Below are 5,564 nucleotides of genomic sequence, written 5' to 3'. Positions count from 1 at the left end.
GTGGGTACTTTTTAGGACTTGTGTGTGTGGGGGGGGGGGGGGGGGGGGGCACGTGTCCCCAACACCCCCCCACCCGGTTCCACTGCCTATGATGCTACACATCATTTTAGTGTCCTAAAAAATGGTGGGTCAAGAATTAAATTGGCCATCGATGGTGTAGGGGTTCACTCACAGGCAGCGTGGGCTCTGTTCATGTTCAACAATGGTGTAAAAGGCAAGTGTGAATGGTTGTCTATCTCATCACATGTACTATGTGATTCCCTTAACACATGTAGCAGACTGTGTTGCCTGAAATCAGCTGACAGGCGCATAGGATCAGTGGCATATAAAATTGATAATTGGATAACATTTTAGCGGCACGGTGACTGACTGGTTAGTGCTTTAGCCTCACAGTTCTGAGGCCCCAGGTTCAATCCCCGGCCCCGCCTGTGTGGAGTTTGCATGTTCTGCCCGTGCCTGTGTGGGTTTTCTCCGGGCACTCCGGTTTCCTCCCACATCCCAAAAACATGGATTATTTGGAGACTCTAAATTGCCCGGAGGTGTGAATATGAGTGCGCATGGTTGTTTGTTTGTATGTGCCCTGCAATTGGCTGGCAACCAGTTCAGGGTGTACCCCGCCTCCTGCCCGATGATAGCTGGGATAGGCTCCAGCATGCCCGCGACCCGAGTGAGGAGAAGCGGCTCAGAAAATGGATGGATGGATAACATTTTATCACCTGGAATTCCATGGGACACGTCTGATCTTTTTGAATCCCTCAAAGATTATTTTTTCTGTTGCAAAGGAAGAACCCAATTGATTTTAAACACCATCAGACCAAAGATGATTGAGGTAACTGGTTTCAAATCTATAGAGTACATGCTCTTTTGAGGAACAACTTCCAACGATAACAATTGTGCTAGGTTTTTACTTGTCTAGAATTTGCACCATTATTAATGTTACAGTTATTAGCAAGCTAGTTTCAGGTTTCAATTCTGAACTAAAGAACAACAGCAATATTTACCTACCTGGGATTCATTGTTGAGAGTCGACCTGTGAGGATTTTGGAGATTACAGAGTGAGGTGTGGGAGGGTGAGAAGAACAGGAAGGCTGCTTAAAATTCTTAACAGGTAGAGATGAGGTTACAGGAGGATAGTGGAACAGCTAATGCACTCACATGAACACACACACACATGCACACACACGCATGCATTTCAATATCACCATCGACAGCCCCTCGTGGACACCAACAGTGAGGTGAAATGTCTTATTTGAAGACATTTGTAAGGCAGCTGGACTGGTAAGAATACGCGTATGTGATCTCACTAATCCACTTGGGCAAGATTCAAACTGATACAAATTATATTCAAATGTGTTCAGGGATGGACTCTGGTTTTATGATTCAGGAAATTGCTTTCATTTTCTTGGGCATTACGTGACCCACCTAAATTAGAGTGTGCAATAAGCCAAGTCCACAAATGTATAAAGGGCAATGACAGTTCTCCCTACCCCCTCTCAAAGGTCAGCTCTGTCAAATGTGTGAGGATTTACTTTTACTACATGAGTTTTGCTGGTGTGAGTTGTGGTGTGATGATGCAACAACAGATGTGACGGTGATCATAATATTTGTCATTTAAATGCAAGGCCTTAGATGACTACATGTATCCAACTGGGCATCCTCCAATTGCTTATGATATTGTACCCAAAGTAATTCGACAAGTGAGGTCAGCTTGAATAAAACTTGATGAAAAGTGTTTCGAATGTTTTTTTCATAGCGTCATAAAAATTGAAGAAGCAGACAATCTGGAGTTTCCATATTACAAGCCAGTTTACCATAATAAGGTTATTCAATGTACAATTCCAATGAAGTTGGAACGTTGTGTAAAATGTCAATAAAAACGGAATACAATGATTTGCAAATCCCTTTCAAGCTATGTTCAATTGAATACACTACAAAGTCAAGATATTTACAGTAATATTCGAACAGATACGCTTATTTTGGTTTTGATCTTTGCAAATGTTCACTCATGTAGAATTTGATGCCTATAATATGTTCCAAAAGAGCTGGGACACGGGCGACAAAAGACTGGGAAAGCTGAGGAATGCTCCAAAAAAACCTGTTTGGAACATTCTACAGGTGATCAGGTTAATTGGAAATAAGTGAGTGTCATGATTGGGTATCAAATGAGCATCTCCGAAATGCTCAGTTGTTTACAAGCAAAGATGGAACGAGCTTCACCACTTTGTGAACAACTGCGTGAGCAAATACTCCAACAGTTTAAGAACAATAGTTCATAGTTTGAAAAGGATTTCCAAATCATTATATTCTCTTTTAATTTATGCTTTAGGCAATGTCCCAATTCCATTAGACTTGGGATTTGTAAATATTTGCGACATAATAGTACATATTACTGCAGCTATAAACTCACATTGTTGCAACCACACGCACACACACACACACACACACACTCTTCCATCTATTACAGTATTTCCGTCAATTCCAAAATAATCAAATCAGTTTTCCTTCCTCTCGCTCCCTTGAGCATGTCCTCTTCACTGCCGTCTCCTTTGTAATCCCATATTTACAATGCCTCCAGATGTTTTCACCCGTTCTCCACTGTCCTTCATCGCTGTACACCTGCTCCACTGCCCACCTCAAACACAACCCTCTGGTCTACTGGCCCACAAATAACCGCGAGGTCATGAACATCTTAGATTCCCTCTGTGTTTCACACAGCACTGCACGAAAAGAAAAAAAAAAACTGTCTCGGAGAGCAGCTGCTGCCCAATTTGCTCATGTGAGACAATCAATGAAAAACAATGCTGGAGGACTACAATATTTACAAGAGATTACACGCGCACTCACGCACGTGCGCAAACACACGTGCACACCGACACCCACACAAGATCCATCCCAACTAATTGGTGGCTATTTGTCTGCAAGTCTGGGATTACATGTCCTATTAAATACAGAATTTAAAATGAGCTTTGTTAAATAAGAAAGTACTCCACTTTTAATGAAGTTAATTTATATGGAAATTACACATAATACTAGCAATTCACAGAAAGATTCATCCTCGTTAGTTGTACGGGTTCGTGGACTTAATGGGGGAGTTTGCTCGCCTCACTTTTATCCTGAACATTTTGCCTCTTAAGCACACTCCAGACAATCCAGAGCATGTATGCTTGGGCTATAGATGATTTTGTGTGTGTTTGATGGAAAATGTGTGCGTGAACTCCCGTCCTTGTGGTGACCCTGCAGAGCTGGAGCCTTCCTCCCTGCCTCTTCATGATCCATCATGCTGTCTGCTTGGCCTAAGAAAAGCCATTATGCTGGAGCAGCACAACATGTGAGCAGTAAGATGTAGGTGTCTTTCTTTTTTTCTGGGGCGCACTCATTCCTGACGATCGATGAATACAAAGGTCATGTTAGTGTTACAGGAGTCAAGTTGGAGGCCAACGTCGGATAAACACACCCAAATTTAGATTAATGTCACCTGATTTGGTCAATTGACAGCTGAGGACTTAATCAATTGACACAAGCTATATTGGTTGAGAAGATAATGTTTCACTCTTTCTCACTCTGACGAATGGTTTATTCATGCAGTTTTGTATGCAGCTATGGCCCTGCAGACCGCTTCCGTCTGCCTGGTTAAAAAAAAAAAAAAAAAAGGTTCAGCGATGCCCTCTGGTGGTATTCCAAGAAGTAGTATTAAGACAATAAATCCCACTGATCAGTTCTATCCATCCGTCTTCTGGAGCCTATCCCAGATGACTTCGGGTGAGAGGCGAGGCATCCTGGAATGGTCACCAGCCAATCGCAGGGCACACAGAGACAAACAAGCACGCACACTTAAAACGCTTACATTTGTCAACACAGTTAAGGAAAAACAAACAACAACAACAACAAAAAATAGTTCAATTAGGGGTAAAATCGATATCAATTATTTTAGAAATAGTCCAATAATGCAAAATCTGCAGTGTTCCAATTAGTTCACCTGATTCAAATGGGTCCAAAGGCTTGTGTAATGAGATAAAACCTTTATTTAAACACAAAATTGAAAAAGTGACAAAAAGGTGATCAGAACACACATGAATTTGCATAAATATATACCGTATTTATATTTACCAGCAGACCATTTCAGAGAAAACATATTTGAAAAAGCAAATGCACAATCATCACATAACAGGTACCTACATAAAAATAAATCCATACAAAAATGAAATATGAAAAAATGCAATCAAAACATGTCTTTTTCAAAACAGGCATTTGCAACTGTCTGCCGGTAACAGTTAAAAAGGCAAATAGATTTTTTTTCTCCAATTTAGGGCAGCATGGTGTATGACTGCTTAGCACATCTGCCTCACAGTTCTGAGGACCTGGGTTCAAATCCCAGCCTCGCCTGTGTGGGGTTTGCATTTTCTCCCCGAGCATGTGTGGGTTTTCTTCGCGTATTCCGGTTTCCTCCCACCTCCCAAAAACATGCATGATAGGTTAACTGAAAAATCTAAATTGCCCATAAGTGTGAATGTGAGTGTGAATGGTTATTTGTTAGTTTATATGTGCTCTGTGACTTTGCTGGCGACCAGTACAGGGTGTGCCCCGCCTCTCGCCTGAAGATAGCTGGGATAGGCTCCAGCACGCCCTCGACCCAAGTGAAGATAAGCGGTACTGGAAATGGATTGATGGCATCTCCAATTTATCATTTCAACAAACAATGCCAATTGTGTGTATTGTGTGATGCATTTCATTTATTTATTTTTTTATTTTTTGCAAAAGTTGCATTTTGGGCAAATATACTGTGCAGTTTGACTGCAGTAGAGTACATAATGCAGAGCCAAATTGCAGATGAGCAAACCTCTAAATCATGGGCCACTTACATCCTGCTCTGTTCTTTAATCTGGGCCACCAAGCATTTACATTATTAACAAAACTGTAATATTTATTTGCTTTAAGTTAGTTTTCCTCCCCTAAAATTGGCAAATTAAAATGAATATTTTCATTTATTTATTTTTTATTGTTTTTATCTAATTAAATAATATTGTATCTTTTTGTATTAAAATATTGGTTTATCAATTATAATCAATGTACTTATTAATACACATAAAAACATTTTTTTTACACATTTTACATACACTTTTTTTTTTTTTTACCTCTCCAATGATCTGGTCTATCTGTCAATTTTAAAAATCAAATGTAGCCCTTGAGCACAAACGTTTGCCCACCCTTGTTCTAATAGTTTGGTTATGTAGATTATTAGATCATGGTCAAAATACAAATGAAATAAAGCAATGAAATTAAATATACACTCACGCAACACTATATACCCACACTAACAGTTTAGCAAGCTTCATTCTTGGATTGAAAACTATTTAAATGCAAAACATATTCACACCATTTAGAACAACAATAGAGTCTGACGACCCCAATATAAAAATAGCTTTTACAATCTGACACTTATTACATTTTAGGGTTGCTTTTATGTCTTCGATAGTCCTCTGCTCTTCTTTCTATTGTGAGACACCGCCAAACACTACTCTAAGTGGACTGCCTAATTCTCAATAAGGTGAACTAAAAGCAGCAAA

Source organism: Phyllopteryx taeniolatus, chromosome 1, assembly GCF_024500385.1.
Source record: "Phyllopteryx taeniolatus isolate TA_2022b chromosome 1, UOR_Ptae_1.2, whole genome shotgun sequence".
In the NCBI taxonomy this organism is placed as follows: Eukaryota; Metazoa; Chordata; class Actinopteri; order Syngnathiformes; family Syngnathidae; genus Phyllopteryx; species Phyllopteryx taeniolatus.
Note: the sequence above shows the minus strand (reverse complement) of the source record.